This window comes from Nannospalax galili, unplaced genomic scaffold, assembly GCF_000622305.1.
Source record: "Nannospalax galili isolate Female #2095 unplaced genomic scaffold, S.galili_v1.0 scaffold189, whole genome shotgun sequence".
Lineage (NCBI taxonomy): Eukaryota > Metazoa > Chordata > Mammalia > Rodentia > Spalacidae > Nannospalax > Nannospalax galili.
Window position 1 is genome coordinate 3,155,932 of NW_008360331.1, and position 15,902 is coordinate 3,171,833.

Consider the following 15,902-nt stretch of genomic DNA (forward strand, 5'->3'; position numbering starts at 1 on the left):
GTAAGATCAAAGTACTTGATCTGAAAAGAGCAATCAGTTATCTGAGATGGTTTAGCTAGAAATATAAAAACACCAATAAAAAAATTATTATACAAAAAAAATCCTTACTTATGGGTGTATCTTGGAATGTTTTACCTATGTTTTCTTTTTGTAGGTTCAAAGTTTCATGTCTTACATTAAAATCTTTGATGAGTTTTAATTCATTTTTGTACAGGCTAAGATATGGGAAACAAGTTTCATTCCTCTATGTATAGGTATCCAGTTTCCCAGCACTATTTGTTGAAGAGGAGACTATCTTTTCTCCAATGTACATTTTTGAAATCCTTGTGGAAATTCATGGGCTATAGATACACGGGTTACCTTAGGACCATTGTCCCAGCTAGCTTTAACTGTCAACCTGACACAACATAGGGATCATGTGAGAGGAGAGCTTCAATTGAGGAATTCTCTAGGTCACATTGGCTTGTAGGTGAGTGCCTTGATTGATAATTGATGTAAGAAGGCCCAGCCCTCTGTGGGCAATATAATTCCCTTGGCAGGCAGTCTTGGCCTATTTAAAGAAGCTAGTTGAGCTTGAGCCTACATAAGCCATCAAACAGGATTCCTCCATGGTTTCTCCTATACTTCCCTGGTTGTGAGTTCCTTCTTTTGCTGGAGGTAATGCTGTGTGGAAAAGCAAGCAGGCCTGCCTTCAAGTGCCTCTCAGTGGTTGATTGTGACCTGAAAGAGAAAGCCAATTAATCTTTTCCTCCCCTAATTTGAGTGAGCGTGTGTGTGTGTGTGTGTGTGTGTGTGTGTGTGTGTGACTAGTCTACTGTTTTGTTGCTATTGCTCTGCATTATCATTTGAGCTCAGATTTTGTGAGGCCATCAGCAGTGCTTTGTTAAAGATTACTTTGGATATTTCTGTGCTTCCATATGAATTTTATGATTCTTTCTTCTAGATCTTTAAAAGTATTTGGAGTTTTGATGAGGATTGTATGGATCTGTAGATAACTCTCAACAATATAGACACTTTCACAATATTAATTCTGTTGATCCATGAGCATAACATGTCTTTCTAATTTGTATTGTCTACTTCAAATTCTTTTTTCATTGTTTTAAAGTTTTCATTGTGGAAGTCTTTATCTTCCCTATGCTTATTCCTAGTTTTTTAAAGTTAATTGTGAATGGAAGTCCTTTCCTGAATTTTCTCAGCACATACATTATGGTGTACAGAAAAATCATGAACTTTTGTATATTGATTTGATGCCCTAATACTTTGCTGAAAGATCTAAGAGTTTTCTGGAGGGGATTTTAGGGTCTTTTAAGGATATGATCAAATCACCTGGAAACAGTGACAGTTTTTTCCATGTTTGTATCAATTTCAATATTATTTTGCCTTATTTCTCATTCTAAGGCTTCAAGAATTAGATTGAATGGAACTTGAGAACGTAGACATTCCTGTTTCATTCACTCCTGTCTTCTTCCTGACTTACAGGAAATACCTTCAGTTTTTCCCCACTTAGAATAACACTGGGTATTGCTTTGTCATGTGTAGCCTTTATTATGTTGAAGTATGTTCCTTAACTTCCTAGTTTGTTCATGGTTTTCATCATTTTGTCAAGTCTTTTCTAAATCAAATGAGATAATTTCTGTCCCCATGCCTGTTTCTGTACTGTACTGTACTGAATTTGTTGATTTGCATAAATTGAACTATCCTTTCATCCCTGGAATGAAGTCAATTTAGCATAGTGTATCATCTTTTAAATAGATTGTTGAATTGAGTTTATAAATATTTTATCAAGAACTTATATGTCTACATTCATCATGGAAATTGGTCTATAGTTTTCTGGTTTTGTTCGGTCCTTATCTAGTTTTGATATCAGAGCGATGTGGATTTCAAAGGATGAGTTTGGTGATGTTCCTTTTCTTTCTAATTTAACAAATAGTTTGGGAAGCATCAGTGTTAATTCTTCTTTAACGCTCTGGTGGAATTCAGCAGTGAAGCTATTTGGTCCTGGGATTTGATTTGTTGGGGGATTATTACTGCTCCAGTATTGTTGTTCATTAAATATGTGTTTAAGTCATTAATGTAGTTTTTAAATCCAATTTCAATTTATCATATATATCTAGAAGTTACCTTTTATATTTTATATTTTATCTTTTTGATACAGGGTCTCCCTGTAGCCCCAGCTGGCCTGGAACTTGCTATGTAGATCAGACTGGCCTCAGTCTCACAGAGATTCACCTGTCTCAGCCTCTTGAGTGCTGAGACTAAAGATGTGTGATACCATGCCCAGGTTTAGAAGTTTCCTTTAAAATTTCTCATTCTGGTTGCTGACTTTCTCACATGTTGCTGACTTTCCTATCCAGGTTATTATCTGCCTGTTTGTATCCTCTTTGAAGAGTTTGATCATTTTTACAACTCTGTTACTGAATTCTTTTCCGGCATTTTACCTATTTCAGTATCTATGGATTCAATAATTAAGGAGTTCACGATCTTTTTCATGCTTCTTTGTTTCTTTATTGAGATTTGTACATCAGTTGGGATATAAATCTCTTCTGATTTTATTTTGAAGTTTTCTCGGTGGGCAGCTTTGCTTTGAGGAGTCAATTGCCAGTACGATCAAAGAGGAGATAATAAACTGCAGTAACAGCAATAACATGGAGCCAAACCAGATTCAGAAATACTCTTTAAATTGATTTAAGCCAACTCCTGTACCATCAATGGCTACAGTATAAAAAGGCCAAATCATCCCAGTGAGCTGAAAACTACTTGGTGGAGAGGAAGCCATACAGTTGAAGGTACCCTCTGTCTTCTGACCTTGGACTATCAATTTCTGCATTCATTTTGCTCACTGCCTGGGAAAACTGCATAGCAGAGCAGTGATAATGGAATTCAAACACTCTGCTGACCTCTGACTTGGGCAATCAGTCTCCAAAAGGATTAGCCCACTCCTTGCCAAAAAATGGTGGGGCCACTGTCCATGGAGCCCTTCCCAGCCCTTCCCTGCCTCTTGCCAGCTGAACTTCTTAGTAAGTCTGTGTTCATCCCATCAGAGATCCACTACTGTCTTGTGCAGTCATTTCTCATCCATGATCTGTGGTTGGGTGTCCCCAAGACTTTTGATTGTTCCTTATTTTCAAGCTCCCAGGATAGCTCAGTATCAAGCAATATTTTTCCTTTCAAGCTAGCACCTGGGTATAGCTCTTCAAAGTGTGGACAGTGTCAAAATGAGCATCTTTTCCAAAGCTGATTTGCTACACAGGAGTCACTCTCATACCAAATCCGTCAAACTGGTTTTAAGCCTTATGAGAACTGTGTGTTTATCTGTGGCCAGGACTGATTGCTAGTGTCTCTTTATATCAGGGCCACCTGGCTTAGCTTGTGGAGGGTCTTCGCCTCTCCTGCTGCCTGAAAGCCAGGAACACTGGATTTTTTGTTTTTACTGCTGGTCCTTCCTGTATCTCCAGACTTCTCCTCTGTCCTAGGATCTCTTTTGTACTTCCTCATGCTCTTCTTCTCTTGTTGGTGTGTAGTCTATCCCTTGTTTCCCTGCCTTTTCTCAATCCTGACATCTCATGAAAGCTGTTTCTAATCTGTCCTCTTGGCACACCCCTGAGGTTAACTCAGTTGAAAAATGTCATACAATAATCTTTAAAAGTTCAGATCAAAGCCAATGATTGTAATAAATCTGAGTATCTTTAAAAACATTTAAAAATTAATCATTTATTATTTATGTGTTGTATCCAAAAGAAATCACTGTTTCTCAGGGCATGTTCTATAATAAACTAGTACTATATGATCCTTTGTGAAGAAGTCTTGAGTGGTTACATTACATAATTTTAGATGATATGTTTGTTACCCCTCTGTCATGGCTGGTTTTGGTTGTCAACGTGACATATTTGGGAAGAGCAAACCTCAATTGGGGAATTTCCTCTATCAGATTGGCCTGTGGGCATGTCTGTGAGAAATTTTCTTCACTGTTGAGTATTGAGTGATGTGTGATGGTCCAGCCCACTGTGGGTGGCGCCACCTCTGGGCAAATGTTCCTGGATTGTATAAGAAAGCAAGATGAGCACAGGCCAGTAAGCCACATTCCTCCATAGTCTGTGCTTCAGTTCCTATCTCTAGGTTCTTACTGTGAGTTTCTGCCTTACTTCTTCAAAGTTGACTGTCATTTGGAAGTGTAAGATGCAATAAACCCTTTCCTTCCCAAGTTGATTTTGGTCATGGTGTTTATCACAGCAACAGAAAAAGTAACTAGAACAGCCTTTTAGATACTCTTACTGCATTTGCAAGGCTTCATTCAGAAGGCTTGCATCAAAGCAATAGGGTGTATGTGAGGACTGTGTTCCATATTTATTTGACCTTAGAAAACTTTTTGAGGAACACTTATTAAAATGCTAGTAAACACATAATCAGAAAGATTGTGTGAGGATAGACTAACTGTACTTAATCATTTTATTTTTGAGCAATATTAATTTATTTCTTGACAATGATAGTTAAGAAAAACGTATGGCAAGGCAAATATTTGTATATCTTGCTTCAATAACACGGAAGACATTACTTATGTTATTTATAGTTAATGTGTAAGTTCTATGAGTGAGAATTTCATTATTTCTCCCTCAGGTTTCCCTAGTTCCAATTTCCAAGAGTCTGTCCCTGTGGCTCATGCTATCCAATCGAGTGAGTGAAAGGGATTTAGTCAACTTCCACACACACAAAACAGAAGTAGAGAGGTGTCATCTGTCAGTTCCATTTCCTCCATTACTCATGTCCATTATCTGCATAGTTTGTCAGCTGAAACTATTTTTCCTCTGGGTCTGGCACGTACTTGCTTGTTCAAAATTGATGTGAACATCAGTGCCAAAGTTTTCTGACTTAATGCTCAAGTACTGCTTCCCAAGTTCAAATTACTGATACTAGAGGGCAAGAGCCTTCAGCCTTCTGTGCACTGAACACTACATCAGGAGCCTTATTGTGCCTTTCTATGGCAAGATAACTTTATTGTAGGTAGTTATAGCCACCTTACAGCAAATTTATTGTTTTCAGTTATTTTATTTATTTATTTATTTATTTATTTATTTATTTATTTATTTATTGAGACAGGGTCTCCCTGTAGCTCCAGTTGGCCTGGAATTGGCTATGTTGACCATGCTGGCCTTGAACTCACAGAGATCTGCCTGCCACTGCCTCACAAATGCTGGGATTAAAGGCATGTGCCACCATGCCTGGCCTCATTTTCAGTTATCTTAAACTTTTCTCTACAGAGATTAAGAATTATGGGCTTCTAATCTCCCACAAGCCCTTGGACTTTTGTACAAATTGGTGGCTTACTCATTAAAGCTGTTTAACCCAAAGTCTTTAGTATATACCTTAGTCAAGAGAAAGACTTTCATCTCTTCACTCAAGCTCAGGGACTTTGCATCATATTTATATAACTAAAAGAAATTAGCCATATTATTCTTTAGGAAGTCTCAAAGTGAATGTTTTTGTTCTGAAGTTTCATCACAAAGCAGCACGAAGCTTTGCAAAAATAAGCTCTACAGGTAAATGCTACGATTTCCTATTTTAGAATTATACATTTGTAATGTACACAGTGCACATGTAGGTAAGTAGCAGACATACCAGGTGTCTATTATCTTACTGAGGAAGAAGTCTCAGGGTATGCAGGTCAAAGATGTCTGTGCTTGTACCAGATGAGTTTAAGGTTCCAGGCACTTGACACTTGTCTGTCAAACTCAATAGAAGAAGACCAGGTATCCTTCAGCATGCTGGCTCCTATAGCAAGCCCAAGCATCCCTTACCACGCAAATCTGATCAAGGTGAGAAAATGAAGGCCTGGACTCCATGGGGCAAAAACTCTTTTTTTGTCTCTCACTTTGTGTGGAAGATAGAATCTTTTCTAGTCCTCTAGCCAATCCTCTTCAGGCTTTATTGACTAGAAATACTTCACTTCTAGTCACGTCTCTTGTCACAAGAGCCATTTCAATGATGTTTCACAAGGCCATTCAGAGCTGCATCATTTAGATACCTTGGGACTCTGTTCCATGATCTCCAGAGATCTGTTTGTGTCAAATTGCCACTTAAGTACTATTTCCCATAGCTACCTCAGGATAGTATCACACAGTCATTTAAGAAGAGTGTCCCTCATGCTTTTAATCCCAGCACTCTGGAAGCAGAGGCAGGTGATCTCTATGAGATCAAGGCCAGTCTGGTTTACACAATGAGTCCCAGGCCAACTGGGGCTACAGGGAGACCCTGTCAAAAAAATTAAAATAAAACAAAAAACAGAAAAGTAAACCAAACAAAAAAAGTATTGTGTCCCTTTAATTACCTGTGAACTTTAACTCACGAGTTCTAGAATTGTGTCAAATCATCACACTGCATTCAACAAATGTGTCTTGTTTTCATCTCATGATTTTATCACATGGCTAACCATAATACAGACTCACATCATTGTCTCTGGGAAGAGAAAACTGTGAATGCTGGTAACTGTGATGGTTGATCTCCACAGTCAACTTGATGGGATCTAGAGTTACCTAGGAGACAAGCCTCTGGGTGGGACTGTGAGTGATTATCTAGATTAGGTTATCCCTAGACAGGTCTGTGAAAGACTGTCTTGATTAGGTAAATCAAGGTGGGAAGACCCGCCCTAAAAGTGGGACTATTCTTTGGCTCGTGTCCTGAGCTGCCTAAAAAGAATAAAGCGAGCTGAGCACCAGCATCGATCCCTCTCTACTTCTTGACCGTGGATGCAATGTGACCATATGCCTCAAGTTCCTGCCACTGTGACTTTCCTGTTATGATAGACTCTACCCTCAAAGTGACAGCCCCAAACCCTTCTTTCCCTTAAGTTACTTGTATCAGAGTATTTTATCATAGCAAGAGGAACAATAATCAGTACATCAACACTTTGGCTTTTGTAGCCAAGAAGAAAAGGAGACAATGGCCAACTATGACTAGGCTTCCAACTCAGTGATGTCTAACTCCGGAGTACATCCATGTGCACATGAGTGCCTATGTGTGCTTGTATAGGTATGTGGTGTTAAGAGCCAGAGCTGTACAGAGAAGGGTGTTAAGATCAAAGGATCATTTATGTCATTGTTGATGTGTAAAGTGCACAGAGGCAGAATCATTATTAAGAAAAGGATGGATTTGCTGAAAGAGGTAAGAGGCGATTTGGGTATGACAAGCAGATGGCTCTGAATTGTTTTTTCTTCCAATGTCTCTTTGCTCAGATGGGCTTCTACTGATACCAGAAAAACACCCATGGGGATGTTACCACCTCAGTGTACAACTCCCGGAGGCTATTCTGGGGTCTACACTTTATTCTTTCTAACATGGCAGCGGCAAGAGCACATTTCTTCTCTGGGCAGGGAGTATAGCAAGCGAAGATGTGAACGTTCACCCCCCTCACATAGCTCTCTTGCTAGTGATGAATGACGTGACAAATTCTTCTTAATTTCAAATAATTGCTTTCGTTGTCATTGAGGGCTTGGGTATATGTTAGCACAGAAATCACGAAGGGCTATCCACATGAGGTACCATCATGTCAATAGGGAGGCAGTGATAAAAACCCCAGTTTGTTACCAGAGCAACAGCTCACTGGCAGCTGAAAGCAACACTCAGAACATAGCATCTGCTTGAGAGACTGATGCTGGTGATCACAGTGTCCTCAACTTTGTTTAAAAACAGCCAGCATTTTAATTGAAACCACTACTCATATGCATTTCTTATGGTGCTTTCTAATTAACTGACCGATGTAGAATTTTGATTTAATTAAAAAAAATTTAAGTGCTTCAACTTCTTTTACTGAGTTTTTAATATATAAAACCTTAGGAAGTATTTGTTGCTAATTGTGAAATAAGATGAAAACACACACACACACACACACACACACACACACACACACTGCAGACACATATTCCAAAAGGTCTGAAGGGTATTGCAAGTGCTTATTGGTAGTGCTGAGTAACTCAACATTCCTTTGATGGACTGCAGTGCTGTCCCGGTGGGGATGGCAGGGAACAGTGGTGAAGGAGAATAGAGGCTAGGGTGTTGCCTACAGCCTCCCAAGAGCCAGTGCTTTTGCAAGGCAGCCGAGCACAGAGTCTGAGCAAATTACAGAGCAGTATTCCTGCAAGGAGCAGGAACCGGCCTCCCTCCCACCGCCTAATTCCAGGCTACAGCGCCCACCGTGCTCCCCTTCATTTGTCTTCAATGACAATCCAACTCTCAAAAGTGTCAGTAATAAGCCGGTTTCCAATTAGCTGTGGAGGTTTTTCGGGGTGCTTGGCAATGTTCCTGCAGCTTCTGGAGGCTGTTGCTGCCTACAAACGGAGGATCATTTCTGCCTTGTACGACTCAAAGGCGAGAGCTGCTGAGGAACAAAGCGGCAGCTTCATTATTCTGTGCTAGCAGGAGAACAGAACGCATTGCTTTGAATGCTCAACTATGTCATTTGAGGGGAAAAAAATGTAAGTCCTCCTGCCTGAACTTGAACCATTAGTTTTTTGTGCAAGTGTGTGCACACATCCAACAACCCACGATGTTCTCACAGATGAGTCCTCAGAAAATCCTACATAGCAATTTGGAGACTGCAGGGTATAATGAAGTGAAGGGTTTGGAATGAGGCTGCAAGAAAGACAGCGCCAGGGCCCTGAAGCTGGTGACAGAAGGTCCACTCTTGAGGCGCCTCTGTGTTTGGCCTGAGCTCCAGGGGGAAGCGGACTTTCATTGGGTTCTTACAACATGTGCCAAAGCATGCAGCCCTCTTCAGTGAACCTCCTAGGCACTTAATCATTGGTTTTCATCCTTGCTTACAGTGTGCATAGGACAAATAAATCCTCTTTATACTTTGAAGGTATCAGGGCATGGCTTGTCTGGCATCCATGGCCTCTAAATATAGGATGGATTCTTGTTTGCAGAGAGCAGCTCTGAAAGTGCCTCAGTCCTTCCTGCCAGTGACTCACAGGACTCTTCCCACTGTTGCATGAGGTTCACTGAGGTCATATGTGGTTAAGTGCTTGTATTTCTGCACCACAGGCAAATCTAGTTAGCTCTAAATCTCATTTTTGATACTATATTATGCATCATAAATATGATCCCACATCACATTTCTAGGGACAGTGTACAATCATGGTAAACATGGAATGACTTTTGCAACATTCCTATGTCTACTTGGAGTGAAAGGAGATGTGGACTTTAGGAGAAACCCTTAAGTCCTTACCAAGGAGCTATTCCTATATCCCTTCTCCTTTACTTAACATGATGAAGCGGTAATATGCTAGGGGCTTTTAATGTGGCTTCCTTGGTTAAGTGCTTAACAAATATTTGCTCAGTGCTGTTGTTGCTCATGGTTGAAGCATGTAAATAAAAAAGACTAACTGCAACAGCCCAGTGTGATCCTTGAGTAACACAGCACATTTCCAGCACATTTTAATTATTCAGTGTGCCATAGTAACATTATTCTATCTGCCATGATAACATTGAAGTGGCCATTTGTTTGTGTCTGCTTTCAATACCCAAGGCCTTATCATATTCCAGAAGGCTCATAAGTTCCAAAATCTCCATGGGCCCCACACAGCTGGCACTAACTTCAAAGGAACATACCAGGATGTCTCCCTACCTGCTACCTAGCTGCCAGACACTCTATTTACTTCATCTTGGAAACAGATGACAGAATTAAGTCTGTCTTTTCAGCATACATAGTTTTTCATTATTATAATGTCTTCTGTAGAAAATATGATTAAAATGAATCATAGAACTAGAATATGAAAAAAAGGTTGTTGTTCCTTTTCTTACAATCTCACTAAATCTCAATTTCCCTCCATAAATCATCACCTCAGGTTTACTTCTTACTAAGCAGAATGCTCTAGATAATAAGGTAGGGAGGCACTGTGACCTACAGAAGTTTGTCATCTAATAGAGGGTGTTGGATTTGTATATATACTAGGTATGCCACCAGCTTGAATTTAAAACTATTCAGGTATTCCCAAAATGATGAGGAGGAAGAGTAAAGTTGATGATGGTGATGACTGACAAGAAAGGAAGAGAGAGAGAGAGAGAGAGAGAGAGAGAGAGAGAGAGAGAGAGCGCCAAAAATATGCACATGCAGAAATATCTGTTTGTAGAGATCAGGGCACATTCCACAAAGAAAACAGAACATTTGGACGAAACTTTGGAAGATCTATAGAACTTTTACTGGTTCTACTGGGGGAGAAGACTATTCTATAAAGAAAAAATCCTACTTTGTAGATTCTTTGAATGTAATACAATGAAGGAGGCTTCAGATGGGACCATGGTGTGCCTGCTGAGGAGCAGCTGGCCTTGTGAATCCAGATGAGGTATTTGGAGCATGATTAAGGTTGCAGGTACAGCAGCCTGAAGGAGAAAGGAGCAGACAATGATTTGGCACCAGATTATTCCTTTGTCCCTAATAAATACCCGTTAGGGACACAGGCAGGTACACAGTAACATGAGCTAGTGTGAGAAAACCTTCCCAAGACTGCCAGTTCTATAGCACATGCAGATCCCCAAAGGGCCAAGAGCAGGGATGGAGCTCAGGCTCTATGCAGAAGAGGAGGCTCGTCTCTTCCCCTTGACCAGACAGCTTCTACAGCGTCCCAGTTGTGGAGACAGGAAGGGACTATGTCTGTTGGAACCACAGCAAGGTGAGAGACAGTGGCTGGTGACAAAGGTCTCCTGGCAACACAAAGAATGCCACTATTCAAATGAAAATTGAGGAAACATAGAAACAAAACAAACAAATATGGTCCTAGAGTAATGTTATTTATTTGGGAGTGAAATGACTTTCATTCATTCTCTTATATTTAGCTCCTCAACCCAGCAATGCAGTTAATCATCTCTTTGCAGTTGAAGGGGACTGTGCTACACTTGAATTACTTACTGATTGTTTTCCTCCCCTTGATTTTTCATAATGAGCCTTATGTCAGGTATGTAATTATACAACTGAGTGTTTGAGAGAAATTTCTAGATTTCATTCATGCAAGTAACTTCAAAATTGATGGTAATTTTATTTAGAGTGCAGGTAGAATCCTGGATGATCACAATATTTCCATACGTATTTACAGAGAAGTCAGTATTTTATTAGTAGGATAGGGGAAAACGCCCGTGTTCAGGCAATTCTTTTCTCCAAGGAACAGTACTTTCTGACTTGATGAATCCTGATATCATCCTGATAAGGACTGTGTGGGCGAAGATTTTCTGTGCTTGCAGATGGGGCAGTTGAAGCACTGCAGGATTAAGAGTGAGATTGTCACAAAAATAAAATCATTGTCTGCATGTGACTAGAGATGTGTATTGTTGCATTCTTTTATGTCAAATCTCATTTCCTTGGGAACAGGAACAGGTGTGAGGAATGTTCACATTTAATTGGCTCCATACTTTGCCAGGAAAATGGATTTCCAACTTCCTAACCACTGGCCACAGTGTGGGAAGCTGGCACGGAGTTGTCAACGAACAGTCTTGCTCTACTCTCCCTGACAGCTGGGCCCACTATGGGGCCTCCTGTGTGGCTGTCCTGGGATATCTTTCCCAGCCAGAAGAGTCTCTTAGCCTCCTCTCTCTCTCCTGTGTTCTATCTGTAAATCGAAACAAATAAGGCAGGCAGAAGTTTCATTTTTTACATTTGACTACTTTTTAAAAACTATAGGTCTGCCTACCTCACTTTTATGTTTTAATGAAAAAATTCTAAACAGCTGTATGTTGTTACCCAAAGTCATTCAAATCCAAACATTGTTAAGGATGTTGTCCTGGATTCCTACTGACTTCAAAATGGCCCTAATAAAATTTTCTCAGTTACTGCCTCATGATGGGCACTGTCCTGTTTGCTCATTCAGTAAGAATGAATTAATGCTGCCAGGGCAGCTCCACAGTCACCCAGACATCCCTGTCTGCCCTTCACTTCATAGCCTGCCAACCATTTCTCAAGTCAAGTCAAATAAAGTAAATAGAGTCTTAAAATGACATTTAATGAGACTATCATTTGCTCTCCATATCAGATTGTCTTGTAGTCCCCCACCAAAAGCAGTGGAGTTAGTTACAAAACTTTATTCATAGCCTTAAAGACTGTTTCTTATGCTTAGAACACAGTAACTGTGATGGTTTCATCTCAGCACTTTGTAGCAAGTCTGTTTGTTACAGACTATTTAGGGACTAACATTCATATAAATGGATTATAATATAATTTCTTTGATCTTGTGACAATTCCTCTGAAAAATTTTGTCATATTTAAGATGTAAAACATGTTTTGATATATATGTATGTATATAATATTATATGTATATGTCATTCACACAGTTAAGCACACTTTCCACAGTGTTGCATGTGTGGTTTTTGGGTGATAAGGGCACCTGAAATCTACTCTCAATAAATATCTCATATGTAGATAACTATTCTATGGATCCCCTTTACTCCTTACCTCAAGTAATCACCATTCCACTCTCTCTGTGTGCACATTTTCTCTTTTTTCTTTTCTTTTCTTTTCTTTTCTGTGTCCATGTGTGTGTGTGTGTGTGTGTGTGTATGGGTGTGTGATTCCACATTTAACTGAAACCATGTGATATTTTTGTTTCTGTGACTGCCTTATTTGTCTTAGCGTAACATCCTTCAGAGTCAATTCTGTTTGTATAAATAGCAAGATTTCATTTTTAAGACCAACATTGCATTGTACATACATTCCACAGTATCTTTATGAAGCTACTTAGGAACCCTTAGATTGATTCTGTATCTTATCTATGAACTTGATAGTGTAGACATCTTTCACAACACTGATTTCATTTCCATTAGCTCTACACCAAGCATAGGGATTGTTGGGACATATGCTAATTTTATTTTAATTTGGAATTGACCGTATTGTCTTCCACCAAGAATTCAGTAATCCATATCTCTACCAACACTGTAAGAATTTCCCTTTTAACCTCTCTGTTCTCTAAAAACTTTAAACCTCTAATTTACTTCACTTCCCCCAATTCTGTTTTTCTTGAAGATATATACATATACCTGTGTCCATGTGTGCATATGTCACATGTGTGTGGGTGTCCATGGGGCCATAGAGGGTATCAGGTCCTCTGAAACTGGAGTTACAGGGAGTAGTGCACCATCTGAAATGGGTTCTGGGAACCAACTCAGATCCTCTGGAAGAGCAGCAGGTACTCTGAACCACTGAACCACCTCTCCACCACACCCCCATTCTTTCATAATACAAAATTTTAGAGCAATAATTTCCAACAATATTAATTATTTGGAAAATGCTGTCTGTCTCCTGTTTTCACCCCCTGCCCCCTGCTTAGCTGATATCACCTCTCTTCTTTTTATTTATTTTTAACTTTTAGAAAAATTTTATTGAGAATTCCATACATGGATATAAGGTGTTTTGATCAAATCCATACCCACTCCCTCCCCTCCAACATTCCCCTCCTCTGAAGAGGTAACCCTTTAAAATCTTTAAAGGATTAGATACATGCTCCTAAGTATTTTTGACATTTTTGGCCTTTAGAACAGAGTACTGTTGCCAATAGGCCCAAGGACATTTTGACTTTTAGCCCAGAAACTGGCTACATTTCTTTGGGGTCTTTTTACCCTAACTGCCTAGCCAATTCCTACCTCTTATTCTTATCACACCATCCTCTGAAGAGGTTACCCAAATTGTCAATAGGGAATAAGGATGCAGACCACTCTGGCTTCTTCCATGCTGAACAGGGAGGCAGGGTGAGGCAATTGGAGTAGCCCTTCAGTGAGTCTATCTAAAAGACTCCTGAATTGCATAACTCTTGTCTCTAAAGGGAGAAGCAAGTCCTTGAGACATGAATAGGAGATGTGAAGGATAAGTAAAGGCAACAGTAATTAGCATTACAAGTTCTAGACAGGGAAGCAGAAAAAAGCCAGAACAGGGCAATTTCCAAGTGTTCATATGAGAGTCTATTGGAGTTTCTTGACAAGGACTTCCAAAAGCATCCCTCTATTGGGTTCTTCCTCATTTTTCTTTGGTTTTCCAAGGCTGGACTGGTTGGCTCGGCACCTCTCTTTTACTTGCACCATATTCTTCATTAGTGACAGGTTTTTCAGGGTGTGGCAGCCTCCTTATGTGCTCTTCATTAGAGCAGCCCTCTCCTCTCCCTCCCTGAGTAGTGTGTTTTCTCATTCTACAGCTTTTCACTCTGCAGACACCTCCCATCAAACTTCCTGCTCTATTTGCTCTTCTTGTCGCCAAAATCTTGTCTCTTGACCTTCTTTGATAAGCAGTTACAGATGAGATGACTCTGTGGAAAGCTTAATTCCTTTCTTATTTTTCTGCTATAGAATTAGCCATGAGATGATTTTTAATGTACTTGCCTATTCATTGAAAGTCACATTTCAAATTCTGTGTGACATCCTTTCTGTGGCATTACAAGTTGTGAATTTATATCAGTATATTGTTACTTGAGATGGTTCATTTACCATAATATCTCAATGCTTTACTTTTTTAATAGAGAAAAATGTCAACAATGTCATTACAACATCTCACTTTATTCAGGAATTCTGATTAGCACATGGATAGTGACAAGAAGTTCTGAGAACTTGTTAGAGCTGTTTTCTCCCTCCTTTTTAATCTCAGTTCTACCCCTCCTAGAAACACAGAAGTAGAAGCCATCTCCCATTATACACTGGGATAAGATTTGTACTTTCCTATTCCAACTCTCTCTGGCTGGTGGAGTTTATACTATAAACCTTCTCAGGGCTGTGGTTCTCCTTAGTAAAAGCGAACTCAGTAAGAACTACCAGGACTCACAGAATTCGTGAAGCCCTGGACACTCAATCTTAGAAATAGACATATCTCAAGCAGCTATAAATTCTGGGTAGTAGGAACATAATGATTCTCTCTCATGGGAGCAGCTTGTCCTGGGAAAGAACCAGGTGACTTGGACCCTGTGGTAGAGATTGGCATTCTGTGAAAGGAACTCTCTGTTGCCCTTGGGCCATGAACCTGCTCTTTGGCTAGTGTGGTCAGATTCCCTCATTAGAACCTTATTAAATTGTAGAAGGAGGTGATTCCTCACCAACAGGGATGTTGCTAAGGGGGGAAATCAGTTCTAAGATGACAAAACCATTGGATGAATTATCTCCCCAAAGAAACCTCCATTCCATTTGGGCTAATCTATTTTGTACAACATTTAGGTTTTAAGAATTACTCTATATAGTAGCCTGATGCTTCAACAATGCTTCTAATATAAACACCAATAGTGGGTGTGGGAAGTCCTTGAGGAGCTATAGCTATAAGAGGCCTGGGTGACCGTTGGCCACTCTCAGTATAGATCTCCATAGGCCCTGGAGGTCAGAAAGAGGACTGATTGTACCGTCTTTGATATTGTCTTTGATTCTAGTAGGAGCTGCCCCCAGGCAATATGGGGTCATGTACAAAGTCGCTGGACTGGTTGAGTTACAGGTTGGTAAAGGTCAGGTGAATGCTTAGGGAATGCGGTTGATTGCAAAAGTCAGTATGCTCACTCTTACTTTCAATAGTATTAGTTAGCTGGCAGGAGTGGGTTAGAAAAGAGTCCCAATGTTGAAAAGGCTACTAGTGAACTCTGAATTGAGTCAGATTGTGAATGAATAAAATTTTGCCTTTTTTTTTTTTAAATCATAAGGAAGTTATAAGAAGTTGAAGAACTTGCTGATAAAATTTTGTTTCCTACGAAAAACTTTTGATATTTAATCTGGAGTGAACAATTTATTCAGGAAATAATTACTAGACAATTTCCATGTTCATTTTACAACTTTTAAAAACTTAAATGAGCCGAGTGTGGTGGTGCACGCCTTTAATCCCAGCACTTGGGAGGCAGAGGCAGGTGGATCTTTGTGAGTTCGAGGCCAGCCTGGTCTACAGAGTGAGTTCCAGGCCAGCTGGGGCTACA